Below are 14,679 nucleotides of genomic sequence, written 5' to 3'. Positions count from 1 at the left end.
TAAGACATCGGAAGACGAAGACGGACTGTTGTATCTGTGATATGTCCAGGACAGATTGTCAGTTATTGTCACCCCAAGAAACTTGATGCTCTCAACCCCTGCTCTGGCTTTTTTGTAGATAGGGGCATCTTCCCCTCTGTTCTTTCTGACGGGCATGGTGAGTTCTTGTGAGCGCGCGAGAGAGAGACAGTGCGAGAGAGAGAGAGATTGTTATCATTGCACCACATCACCAAGCCCTCAATCTCTTATGCATTCTGACTCATCATTGTTTGATATCTGTCCTACCATGGTGGTGTTGTCAGCAGATTTGCAGGTAGCATTTGCTCAGAAATTGGTTACATAGTCTTGGGTGTACAGTAAGGGGGCTCCAGTTTTGAGTGTTACCGTAGGCAACTGCACCTCCTCTATCTTAACTCCCACTCTTCTGAAATTGGTTTAAACAAATGTTCTTCTCTGGTGATGAAGCATCTGCTGAACCTTTTGATCTGGAACCAACTTACAATTAATTTCCAGATCTGGCCTCACAAATAAACAAATGCTTGTTGGTCAGTTTTCCTTTTAACACAAGCTGTTACTGTCAGTTCCAACCAAAAATAAGAGCAGAATAAACTAAAAATAACAAAAGACAGCAAGAGTACGCCTGTGCAGTCTCATGACAATTTTAAAAGCAAGATCATATAACGTAACAGGCCACTCACAGCAAAGGGAAATTGGAAGGGATGCTCCTTTCAGGAAGGCACTATATAAATGACGGGAGATAGTGGGAACTGCCAATTCTGGAGAATCTGAGATAACATGCTGTAGATCTACAGAAGGGTCCAGACCCAAAAAAAAGTCAGCTTTCCTGCTCCTCCAATGTTGCTTGGCCTACAGTGTTCATCCAGCTCTAGGCTTGTTATCACTATCTAAGTGACATCTCTTGTTCACTATTCACATGACTAACACTACTGTGTAACTGTCAATTAATCACAGCTGTCAAAACGGACTGGTGAGGAAAAAAAAACTGGAAATTGAAGCGCGCTGATAGTCTAAGGCCCAAATCCACCTGTCTTCCAATCACATGTTAATGTTATATCTTAAACTGATAACACAACCTAAATAATAATTTACCAAGTAGTATTCAATTTTAAATACAAGTTAACTTGCTACAAAACTGATCCTACACTTCTTTGCTGTCTATGTCAATTCCCACTCAAACATAATTCCAACGTTCACCGATCTACACTGGCACCTATTCCAGCAATGCTTCACTTATAAAACTTAATCCTTGTTTTATAAGAACTGTATGGCTGCCCACTCCCTTCAACCTTCTGAAGAATATCTGTGCTCATGTAATACCAGTCTCTTCTATATTCCCAATTTCAATTGTTCTACCACTGAAAGCTGCTTAGGTCCAAAACTCAACAACACGTTTAGAATTCTGCTGTCTCACATCCACTACATTTTCTATCATGTGGCTTCATGTTAAATTTTGAAGACATTCTTCTGAAGCACCGGGGCATGTTTTAGAACTTCAAAAGACCCTATTAGAAATGAAAGTTGCTACTGTAAATTTTCACAGTGAATATGGATCAATTAATCATCCAGAAACTGGATGCTCTCAGTTCTACATACATAGAAACATTCCAGTATTTACTGAAATGCCACATTAACATAAGAAACAATTTAAAACTGTAGCAACCACAGTGCTAACGTCCTCTCAAGCTGTATTTACACCTTCCACTGTCAGTTTGTGTCAAATTTCCAGCTTCTGCAGTATTGTTACTTCATCAACAAACAAGATTGCCAACACCTCATGATAAACCACGAGATTAAGACTTCAGGCAAAATTGATTTCAATTATCAAAAACTGTAGTGCAAAATAACTATTTCAAAAATACATTTGCAGACTTACAGATAACTGCTAAACACTGAAACCAAAGCTAAACTTGATTGTGTAAAGCTACAAGCGATTCTTCTCCACTTATAGAATCTACAACAAGCAACAGTTGAACTAACAACCATCAAGGTCAACAAGTCATTATGACATTTTTCTTTCCAACCTAGATATTGGCTCAGGCTTTGGAATTCAAAAGAACCACTATTCAAATCAGTAAACAAGCAGGGACCACAAACTGCAGTTGAGGAAAAAAAGATAAAATGAGGCACCTAACAATAAGGTAGGTGCAATCTAAATGTCAATATCCCTTTACAGCACACGTTATTCTAAAACTTTGAAAAAAGAAAGTCATGCTTTGACATATTAGCTCTGGTACAAAAAAAATCTTCTTGGAAAGATGCAGAGATCGTAATGAGCTTGACCAGTTTATTACACTCACTGCGGTATAACTCAGAAGGAAGAATTTACTACAAATTGAACATTACAAATCTTCGGTGTGTGAGAAAGTATTTCACAGCTAATTAGTTATTTTGAGCTCTTGTAATTCTCGTTACGGGGAAAATCAGCCTTGTACACAGCCACGTGCCACAAAAACAACTGCATCAATATTCTAGTGAATTGCCAGCCTAGATTCTGCGTATAAACCCCAGCACTGGACTTGAACACACCAGCTTCCAAATAGCGAAGAATATTATCTCTCTCTCTCCTCAAACCGAAAATTCTATTTCATCTCAAGATACTCAACTCAATCCTTGGGGATCGTGGCTTCCAAGGTAGCGAGTTAAACAATGTTGCACAGGCTTGGCAACAAAGTTACCTACTTTTTGGGTCTCTTGTCCACTTGTGTTTGGAGTGAACATTGAACACAAAAGTCAGGTTCCAACTTCTCATCCTGAAAACCATCCTCATTAGCTCTAAAAAAAAAGAAAAATTGCACGATTGCAGATCCTGATTAGCTCGTGGTCAGCTTCCCTTGAGTATTTTAATTAACTTCAACTACTTTAGAAATATGCAGTCAAAAAGTATTCTGCACTAGCTACTTGACACCACTTAAAAAAAGAAGCTCCAATGAACTCAAGGAGGTTGTTTCAAAACTCTGTCTTTTCCGTCCAATCAGCTTCGTCAAACCTTGCTTGGACAACTGACTAGAATCCAAATGTGGTACACTATCCATAAATGACAAGATGATTCTGAAGTTGAAAACTGGTAATCGGCATACATTTAAAAAGTAATTCAACTGTAGTCAACAGAAGTGAAACCATCAAGAGAGTGTGATAAGTTGGAGGACTGAGGGGAATCAAAGCATTCAAAAAGGATGAAGAAGTTGAAGAAAGATACCAGCCGGCAGCAGACTAAGTCTGTAAACAATTCAGTAGTACATAAAAAATTTCTGTAGCATAAGTGAGCAAAACTAAACATAGGTCCTTTACCAGAGGTAGAAGAAATTATAGTCAGAAGGAATGTGTCTTGGGCACAGGTACAAATAAAGACAAAGAATCCCAGAACTAGTGGGGAACCAAGGATCCAAAAGAAAATGAGGAGCTTAAGGAAATAAAAAATAAGTACCAGCAGAGAGAAATAATAACTAATAACGGTAAAGTTGCCAAATATTCTGGATGGGCAGCACCTAAAAAGAACTTTTAATAAATAAGTTACACAGTGAAGTATTAGGTTTTGATCACAGAATTCCCTAGATTCTAGAACACTCCCTGTTGAGTGGAAGAAAACAAACATAACCTTGCTATTCAAGAAGAAACTAACAGTTAACCTGGTATCAGTAGCAGCAAAAATGCAAGAACGTATTATTACTACTATCATTGTAACAGGGCACCTAAAAATCATAAAATCTGTGACTGCATTATCATATTATGAAAGGGAATTAGTGTTTTCTTTAGAACACAACGTCATGGTAGATAAAACAACATATATCTAGACTTTCAAGAAAAGTTGGCCAAAAAAAAAAGTTCTCACACAAAATGAGCTCCCTTGGAACAGGGGCAACATTTGAATGGACTGAAGTTTGATTAAAGGTCAGAATAGACCGGGGATAATAAAGGATTTAAAAGGTGGCACTCTGCAACTGAGGAAACAATGGGACCAACATTTGGGCTTCAGCTATTTTCAATCAATAATCAGTAAATTTGAGAAGATCAAAAGTAATATATACACATTTCTTCATGATATTTTCTCACCTAATTTTCTAAAGAGAGAGAAACTCGAATGTTGCAAGGGGTATGTGGATCAATTAAAGATGAGAGCAGGCAAGATCACAGCAGATGGAATACAATGCAATGAAGTTAGTCAAACTGGCAGCCAAGAGTAGAATTTTTTGAACATAGAAAAAAAACCTGCTAAATATTTGTATTCAGGGGAACCTGGGTAATTGTGTGCATGAATCACAAAAATTAATACGCATAACCAGCAAGTAGTTAAGTAAGCTAATGTTAGTCCCTATTACGAAATAATGGAGCCACAAGGGAAAATACATATCGCTACAATTACCACACTAAAATTAAGAGCTGGTGCATTTTAAGAGAATTAACAAGGCAAGGGAATAGTTTGAATAGTAGGACCCCAAGTAGTACAGAGGGATCTTTGCACGCATGTCCAGAGATTCTTGAAGGCAGCAGGACAGGCAGAGATGGTGGTTAAGGCAGCAAATGGAATACTTGCCTTTCTTAGTCAATATACTGACTATAACAGCAAACAGATTATAATGGAGCTGTAATTAATGTTGATTACACCACAGCCAGAGTACAGTGTGCATTTCTGATTACCACAATAAAGGAAGGATGTGACTGCACTGGAAAGGATGCAGAGGGGATTCACCAGGATGTTGCCCAGGCTGGAGTGATTCAGCTAGGAACAGAGATTAGATAAACTGGGGTTTTATTCCCTTCCAGCAGAGAAGGTTGGGTGAGGTTTTGTTTGGTGGTTACAGAACGCCAGTAGCCTGTTTGAGGTGCACCAACTAACTTCGGACAGGCACAGATAGGGAGAAACTTTTCTTCTTGGTCTACAGAGGCATATGTTTCAAGTAAGCAGCATGGTGGGTCAAAAAGGGAGGCTAAAGGTTTGTTGACCAGACGGATGGCGGATATCTGGAACTCACTACATTTTAAAAAAACTGAGTGGAGACAGGAACTAAAAGCATTTAAGAACTATTTAGATGAGCATTTGAAATAAAGCATACAAGGCTTTATCAGCCAAGTGCTGATGGAAAATAGGATTAGAACAGATCTATGTTTTAATGATCTGTGCAGACACAAGGGGCCTTTTTCTACCTTCTAAAAACTCATTTCAATTACATTCATAATATAACATCTGGAGTACTATATACAATTTTAGTCTCCTTATTCAAGGCACAAGGAACAAGGAACAATGCTTCAGAAGAAATGTAAAAATTCACAAAATTAGTTTCTACAATGGGATGGAGGAGAATTATCTTCAGATGTCAGACCGAAAAGATTAGGCCTATGATCACCAGGCTTTCAACATTAGAAGTCATCTCAAAAGCATAAACATTAAGTGACTTCGCAAAGTCAATTCTGGAAAATGCTTTCCTGGTTGGGTATTGTAGAAATAGGGGTCAGCCTTAGAAACAGTTCACCACTTACACTGGAGACAAGATTGCCTCAACTCCAACAGGTTGTGAACATTTAGAATCCTCCAGAGGCACGTGATTTTTGGAAACTGACAAAATGAAGGAATGTGATTATAATGCAGGATGGATATTGGTGCAGGTGAACAAGTTCAAAAAGGACAAAACAGCTTAGCCTTTCTCTTTTAACATATGTTCCTACAACACACTCTTGACAGGTATCTTTCTACTGTGAATGTATGGGGTCATAACCTGCAACACCATCATCACAAAGGACAGGAAAATCTTAAGTTAACTACTATGATTGATTTGTTTACACAATAGTTTTGTACTGATCTTTAAAAATAAAAGCACTTTCCTCAAATTCAGAGCAAATTATTTAAACTATCAGATTAAGGAAAGAATTTAAATACAGCTAATGTACTTTTGAAGTACAGAAAAAAACTAGCAAGTTTTTTTGGTACAGTATTTCCCCCACCCTAATTTGTCTCACTCTCAAAAAGACAGCAAAATTGGGCACAAAAGATCTTGCCCAGAAGGGTACTTTTTAAAATGTTGTCAAACCATGATAAAACTTCTTTTTAAAAGAAAGCACCCAAATGACTGACGTTTTGAATAACAACGGGGAAATAATACTTGCGCAGCAAAACCTGTTAACCCGTTGAGGATCAAGAATGCTATCAGTGGGACGAAAATGACAAATTCTAAGAACACGGCGATTGCATCAAAAATTTGCCCTGAACGTTGACAGCCACCATATACAGGCTGCTGAAAGCAATTGTTGGGGGGCGGGGGTGAAGAAGAGAAGACAGGAAAAATACATATGTGGACGAGCTCGAATACGTCAAGTTCTAGGCCAAAGCAAAAACATGAGTACTAGCAGGCCCCGAAATCTTGCAAACTCAACCCTTACGAGAAATTAAGCATCCAGCAGTTACACTTCAAACGCCATTATTTTCCGTCTTTACGGTCCCCACACAGAGAGGCGAAGAATCAAGATTTCTCACCAGGAGTTACAGCAGAAACCAAAAAGGCTTTCACCCCGCCCGCCAAGGTCCAGCAGCCAGGATTACCCACTCTGCCGATCGCTGAAAACAAAACCACAGCGGGGAAAAGCATCGCCGACTGAGTGAAGGGGGCGGAAAATAAAAGGCAGAGCGAGACAGAAAGAAGCCCAGGCAGAAACGGGCATGTATGGAAAGCCGAGCCGCCACACCAGACGGTAAATACCCATAAATCCGGGGTCGCCAATACAACGAAACGCAGAAATAAAAACCACCAGCAGTAGCAGCAACAACGTGTATACATATACAATACAACGACAAAGAAGATCCGCAAAATTAGTGACGGTTCGTCTCCTCACCCGTGTGAGAACCCCAGACTAGTCCGGTCCAGTCTAATTCTTCAACCGCCGCTGCCTCTGCCGCCTGCCCCTAGAACGCTTCAAAATGGCGCCAATTTGTCTCCGGCTGCACCAATGAACGGAGAGCGGGGGAGGGAGGCACGGAGTCACTGACACTGTCAACACTAGTCAACTCAAACCCACAAACCCCAAATCCAATTCCCACTAGAGCACGCTGGGACAGAGAAGTGGAGTAGGGCACCCTCCAGACGCAGTGATTTTCCTCGGGGAGTGGGCTCGAAAAGCGAAAGGAAGAGAGAAAGGGGAACAAGGTCGACAACAGACGTGCTCCTGCTCTCTCTATCTATCTACATATCTCTATGTCTCTCCGTGCACGGTAAATGCGACAAAAGACATACATCGTAGTTAAAGAATTGCAGCACCTCTTAGGGGTGAATTAATCAATATACAGCCCCCGAATACGAATTGATTGAGAGGGGGTGGGGGTGAAGAACCGCGGCCCGCCTTATTCCCGGTTTGGAAGTGGTGCAGCGTTAATAAAAGTTTAGCCGAAGGAACTTCAGGACTGGGATACGGTCTAGTGGAAAATTGAAGCAAGAGCATCTCCAAACGTCGAAAATAAGGCATTACAAGTTTTAAATTAAAAAAAAATCCAAGTACAGGGTTCCGTGAGATACAGAATCGCAAGATTTTGATTTAAAGTTTTGATGACTTGATTCATATTTTGAAGCTGATTCCAACATTTTCACAACTCGGAAACATTGTTGGATATAACGGCAGAAAGTGCACGCCGACAGGAACAAAAACATATGGGTTATTTGTTGTCAAGTAGGCTTCAATTTAAACATTAGTAAAATCTTAAAAGTTTTTATTGCTTATGTCACAGAATGCGAGGTATTTTTGAGAGAATGTTAACGTAAAGCAAAGCATATGTTCAGATTACCCTGTAATTATATTTTTAAAACTCTTAAAACCCCCTGTATGTCACACCAATTTGCTCTTTGCACAAATTTTTTCCATTGGTAATACATACAGAGTAAGGGTTGACTACTTAATAATAAGAACAAATTACTATATAAATGCAAAATATTGTGGATGTTGGGAATCTGAAACAAACAATATATTTTCTGAAGCAGGCTCCAGACCCGATATGTCAGCTTTCCCACTCCTCTGATGCTGTTTGGCCTGCTGTGTTCATCCAGCTCTACACCTTGTTATCTTTATTAACATTTCCAGTCTTGAGCCCTCTTCTGCAGAACTGGACTACACTTAACAAATTACTATATAGTTACTTTTAAGAAAGTAAAACAGTTACTTTGACTTTGAATGAATCTTACAACTCAAGACTGAGCATCCACCAGACGCTGCAGGCCATCAACTGCAGAAGAATTATACTCCAGGACAATCCGCAACCTCATGGACCAGCATAAAAAACCAGTGGATCATCCCTGATTCAATGGAGAGTACAGGAGAGCATGCCAGGAGTAGCACCAGGCATACCAAAAAGTGAGATAACAAGGTGTAGAGCTGGATGAACACAGCAGGCCAAGCAGCATCTTAGGAGCAGGAAAGCTGATGTTTCGGGCCTAGACCCTCCATCTGATGTGCCATCTTGTTGTACTGTTTGGCATGCAAATGGTCCTGATTAGTGGCTTCACCACATTGGCACCTCATTTTTTGATATCAGAGATAATAGGAACTGCAGATGCTGGAGAAATCTGAAAGCACTGGAAAATGGGATTAAATATTTTGGTGGTTGTTTCTAATTGACATGGACACAATTCGGTGGTGTAGACCTCAATGACTATGATAGTAAGTGGGTTCACATAGTAGTGCCACGTTTGTATTTGAGGCATACATTTCTGGCAGAGCTCAACATGGAACACACAGCAAAATTCAGTACAAAATCTCTAACAAAAGAATTTGTTTATTGACTTGAGCTTGACTGTGATTTGGAATCAAAGGCAAAATAAACCTTCAAATATTTATTTGCAATTGTGGTCACAGTCAACTTGTCCGTTTCAAAGAGTCAATGCATACTTTCATTAAAATGTATTACTGCTCAGCAATAGCTACTCAAAATGGATCAAAATAAATAACTGGGTGAAAACATTTTTGCTAAAAACGTACAATCGTTGACTTATGGCCCATCTTTATTTGTCACGGATTTTCTGAGGAGCTTTTCAGATAATAGTCCTCTGTTGTGTTCTATTCTGTAAAAAACAATCCTGAAGCAAAATAGCATTAAATAAATCCTTACTTCTCCTTACTTTTCAGTATCAAATGGAGCAGCCGAAAGATTTGTGATAACACTCAAAAAACAAGCAGAGAATAGGTGATTAAATTTCAAAATGAAACAGAGTTGACTAATTTTCTCCTGAAATGTCAAACAACTTCACACCCTACCACAGGGTTTGATAAGGAGAAAGTTAAGGATACTTTTGAGTTTGGTTCTACCAAATTTGACTGGTACCCTTGAACACAAACAGTTCAGTCAAAAGATGTCAGCACAATGTAAACAAAAGAGAGAACAGTTTCAGGAAAAATGACTATGTTTACATTCTGAACCTCTCTCAAAGTCTCAGATGTGAGAAATGTAAGACAAGTTTACTGAACTAAAGGATACTTATTTGATATAACGGAAAGATTGGATTTTTTCATGTAGATCAAGAAATCTTAATGATTGATTAACCAAATTATGAACATGATCCATTTGGTCACAAGTTCATGTCTGAGTGTGAACCAGTTCAGAGTTCTCCCTCTGAAGTGCCAACTTCTGAGGAAGAAACAAGATCTTTTGTGAGTACCAACCAAAAAGCCTAACCAAAATCCTAGCAGAAATGAAAGAATAGCTAGGATGAATGCGTGGCTTGAGAGATGGTGTCGCAGGGAGGGGTTCAGATTTTTGGGACATTGGAACTGGTTCTGGGGAAGGCGGGACTATTACAAATTGGACGGTCTACACCTGAACCAGACTGGAACCAATGTCCTTGGGGGTGCTTTTGCTAATTCTGTGGGGGAGGGTTTAAACTAATGTGGCAGGGGGATGGGAACCAAATATTGGACAGAAAAGAGGTAGAAACGAAAGCCTGTAGGGAACTAGATAATGGAGTCAGTGTGACTAAAGGGAATAGTAGTCGGAGAGCAGATGATGAACACAAAGGGACAGGTGAACTGAGGTGCGTTTGTTTTAATGCGAGAAGTGTAGTAGATAAGGCAGATGAGCTTAGGGCTTGGATCGGTACCTGGAGGTATGATGTTATTGCTATTACTGAGACTTGGTTGAAGGAAGGGCATGACGGGCAACTAGTTGTCCCAGGATATTGATGATAGAGAGGGAGGTAAAAGGGGTGGAGAAGTTGCAGTAATGATCAAAGACGATATCACAGCTGCACTGAAGGAGGGCCCCATGGAGGACTCAAGTAGTGAGGCAATATGGGTAGAACTCAAAAATAGGAAGAATGCAGTAACAATGTTGGGGCTGCACTACAGGCCTCCCAACAGCGAGCGTGAGATAGAGGTACAAATATGTAAACAGATAATGGAAAGGTGTAGGAGAAACAGGGTGGTGGTGATGGGAGATTTTAACTTTCCCAACATTGACTGGGATTCACTCAGCGTTCGGGGTCAAGACGGAGCAGAATTTGTAAGGTCTGTCCAGGATGGTTTTCTAGAGCAGTATGTATGGAGTCCAACTCAGGAAGGGGCCATACTGGACCTGGTGCTGGGGAATGAAACCGGCCAGGTCGTTGATATTACAGTAGGGGACTACTTTGGAAATAGCGACCACAATTCTGTAGGTTTTACAATACTTACGGACAAGGATAGGAGTGGTCCTAAAGGAAGAGTACTAAACTGGGGGAAGGCCGACTATACCAAGATTCGGCAGGATCTGAGGAATGTAGATTGGGAGAAGCTGTTTGAAGGTAAATCCACATTTGATATGTGGGAGGCTTTTAAAGAGAGGTTGATTAGCGTGCAGGAGAGACATGTTCCTGTGAAAATGAGGAATAGAAAAGGCAAGATTAGGGAAACATGGATGACAGGTGAAATTGTGAGACTAGACAAGAAAAAAAAGGAAGCATACATGAGGTCTAGGCGACTGAAGACAGACGGAGCTTTGCAAGAATATTGGGAATGTAGAGCGAATCTGAAACGAGGGATGAAGAGGGCTAAGAGAGGACATGAGATATTGCTGGCAAACATGGTTAAGGAAAATCCCAAAGCCTTTTATTCATATATAAAGAGCAAGAGGGTAACTAGAGAAAGGATTGGCCCACTTAAGGACAAAGAAGGAAAGTTATGCGCTGTTTCAGAGAAAATGGGTAACATTCTTAACGAGTACTTTGCATCGGTATTCACCAAGCAGAGGGACATAACAGATGTTGTGGTTAGGGATAGATGTTTGCTTACTCTAGGTCAAGTTGACATAAGGAAGGAGGAAGTGTTCGGTATCCTAAAAGACATTAAGGTGGACAAGTCCCCAGGTCCAGATGGGATCTACCCCAGGTTGCTGAGGGAAGCGAGAGAGGAAATAGCCGGGGCCGTAACAGATATCTTTGCAGCATCCTTAGACACTGGTGAGGTCCCAGAGGACTGGAGACTTGCTAATGTTGTCCCTTTGTTTAAGAAGGGCAGCAAGGATAATCCAGGTAATTATCGACTGGTGAGCCTGACATCAGTGGTAGGGAAGCTACTGGAGAAGATACTGAGGAATAGGATCTATTCCCATTTGGAAGAAAATGGGCTTATCAGTGATAGGCAGCACGGTTTTGTGCAGGGAAGGTCATGTCTTACCAACTTAATAGAATTCTTTGAGGACGTGACAAAGTTGATTGATGAGGGAAAGGCTGTAGATGTCATATACATGGACTTCAGTAAGGCATTTGATAAGGTTCCCCATAGCAGGCTGATGGAGAAAGTGAAGTCACATGGGGTCCAGGGTGTGCTAACTAGATGGATTAAAAAACTGGCTGGGCAACAGGAGACAGAGGCTAGTAGTAGAAGGAAGTTTCTCAAATTGGAGACCTGTGACCAGCGGTGTTCCACAGGGATCTGTGCTGGGACCACTGTTGTTGTGGTGTATGTAAATGATCTGGAGGAAGGTGTAGGTGGTCTGATCAGCAAGTTTACTGATGACACTAAGATTGGTGGAGTAGCTGATGGTGAAAGGGACTGTCAGAGATTACAGCAGAATATAGATAGACTGGAGAGTTGGGCAGATAAATGGCAGATGGAGTTCAATCTGGGCAAATGCGAGGTGATGCATTTTGGAAGATCAAATTCAAGGGCGAACTATACAGTAAATGGAAAAGTCCTAGGGAAAATTGATGAACAAAGCGATCTGGGTGTTCAAGGCCATTGTTCCATGAAAGTGACAACGCAGGTCAATAGGGTGGTCAAGAAGGCATATGGCATGCTTTCCTTCATTGGGTCGGGTATTGAGTACAAGAGTTGGCAGGTCATGTTGCAGTTGTATAGGACTTTGGTTCCACCACATTTGGAGTACTGTGTGCAGTTATGGTCGCCACATTACCAAAAGGATGTGGATGCTTTGGAGAGGGTGCAGAGGACGCCCACCAGGCTGTTGCCTGGTATGGAGGGTGCTAGCTATGAAGAGAGGTTGAGTAGATTAGGATTATTTTCATTAGAAAGACGGAGATTGAGGGGGAACCTGATTGAGGTCTACAAAATGATGAGGGGTATAAACAGGGTGGATAGCATAAAGCTTTTTCCCAGAGTGGGGGACTCAATTACTAGGGGTCATGAGTTCAAAGTGAGAGGGGGAAAGTTTAAGGGAGATATGCATGGAGAGTTCTTTACACAGAGGGTGGTGGGCGCCTGGAACGTGTTGCCAGCGGAGGTGGTAGACACAGACACGTTAGCGTCTTTTAAGATATATTTGGACAGGTACATGGATGGGCAGGGAGCAAATGGACACAGACCGTTAGAAAATAGATGACAGGTTAGACAGAGGATCTTGATCAGCGCAGGGCCTGTTCCTGTGCTGTAGGTTGCTTTGTTCTTGTTCAAAAAGCCAAATAATCCAAAATGACTCAACACCGAAAGCCATAAGGAGATAAGTACAGCTTTGTAAGCCAGTCACTAGACTTAATTTGTAAGGAAAAAAGCTCAGTTTTGATCACATCAAGTACGCATATTCACAAAGGATGCCACTTTTGCTTTAAACTCTTGAATTTCTTTAGTTAATAAAACAGGAAATACTTTAAGAAAAGGGGAGAGTAGGATCATAGAATCATACAGCATGGAAATAAACCCTTCTGTCCAATTAGTCCGTGTTGACAATGTTCCCAAACTAAATCGTTCCACTTGCCTGCGTTTGGCCCATATCCCTCCAAACCCTTCCTCTTCATGTACTTATGCAAATGTCTTTTAAATGTTGTAACTGTACCTGCATCCATCAGATCCTCTGGCAGTTCATTCCACACATGAGCCATTCTCACTGTGAAGAAGTTATCACTCCATGTCCTATTTAAAACTTCATCCTCTCAATTTAAAAGTATGCCCCTCAGTTTTGAACTCCCCCACCCTGGGGGGGGGGGGGGGGGGCGCGGCGGGGGGGGGGGGGGGACCATTGCTGTTTGCCTTATCTATAACCCTCATGGTTTTATAAATCTCTAAAAGGTCACCCCTCAAACTCTTGCATTCCAGTGAAGAAAGTCCCAGCATATCTAGCTATTATTATAACTCAAATGCTCCATTCCCAGCAACATACTGGTAAATTTCTTCTGAACCTTCTCCAATTCAATAATATCCATTCTTTAGCAGGCCAACCAGAATGAAGCCCATTTGCCAATTGAACACTCATTCTGCAAATTTATTGATGACTTCCTATTTGAAATATTTTGACAAATAGATTCAATACGGATTTTAGAAGAACTTCTTTATATGAAGGTGAAAAGGATAAAGGATATGTGCACAGGGTAAGATCAAATAGAATAGAAGGAGGTTTAGTTGGAGCATAACACTGCCATGAGTTTGTTAGGCCAAATGGACCACTTCTGATTTATGCACACTATATATTTTGTAATCCTGATCAAATTCTAGTCCATCCTTACTCTTCTTCATCTGAGGACAATATTTAATCTTGAAGACAATAAGGACTGCAGGTGCTGGAAGCCAGAATCGATAGGCGTGAGGCTGGAAAAGCAAAGCAGGTCAGACAGCATCCAAGGAGCAGGAAAATCAATGTTTCAGGCTGAAACCATTTAGTCTTGAAGTTTTTACATCTGTCATACTTCTGTTTTCTCTACATTGCTTCTTATTGTCATGTTCTTCTAATATGCATTGGTACGCCATTTTTCATTATGCATTATAAATCCATACTCACAGCAGAAATGCAGATTTGCTTAATCAATTTGTACGCTTTGAATACCATTGAGTGTTAAACTGGGGGTGTTAATAATTGTGCCTCGGATTTATAAGAAATTATTGTTTAAAATTTACACATAAATAACTTAGATTTCAAAATACATTCTATGTTGGTAAAATTGGCGGATGCTAGTAAATCAGGGCACCTCATTAAGTCTGATGAAGTAACCAAGGAACTACAGAACAATTTGGCTAAACTTCGCAACTGGAAATGTTTTTTCACATTTCATTGGTATAGCTGAGTGCAATACGGTACGCATTGAAATAATTAACTGAAGTAAAGTTGATGGACTTCTGGAGGAGAAAGCAGATTCAATAATTATTGTGTTTTGTGGTGTATTCATTAATGATTGAATGTTTAGCTAAACTACTAAATCAGTAGAGTGAAAATCTAAGGCACTACAAAGATTTTCTTTGTTTTAATTTTGAGCACTGTGTTCAATT

The 14,679-nt window shown here is 40.5% G+C and overlaps 1 protein-coding gene across 3 annotated transcripts in view; it reads right to left on the bottom strand.

The window, feature by feature from the left end:
- Window positions 1-6,961, bottom strand: part of LOC125453351 (sister chromatid cohesion protein PDS5 homolog B) — a 228,211-nt gene extending 221,250 nt beyond the window's left edge. For 2 of the 3 annotated variants that reach the window (XM_048532792.1, XM_048532796.2), the window contains exon 1: window positions 6,844-6,961. The gene's annotated coding sequence lies outside the window, so the exon portion shown is untranslated. Of the gene's footprint in view, window positions 1-6,487; window positions 6,800-6,843 lie in introns of those variants that run through there. The other variant, XM_048532793.2, reaches the window with a different exon arrangement.
- Window positions 6,962-14,679: the final 7,718 nt, after the last annotated feature.

Source organism: Stegostoma tigrinum, chromosome 6, assembly GCF_030684315.1.
Source record: "Stegostoma tigrinum isolate sSteTig4 chromosome 6, sSteTig4.hap1, whole genome shotgun sequence".
NCBI classification, from domain to species: domain Eukaryota; kingdom Metazoa; phylum Chordata; class Chondrichthyes; order Orectolobiformes; family Stegostomatidae; genus Stegostoma; species Stegostoma tigrinum.
The sequence above is the reverse complement of the archived record's forward strand: the minus strand, read 5'-3'. Positions and strand labels throughout refer to the sequence as shown.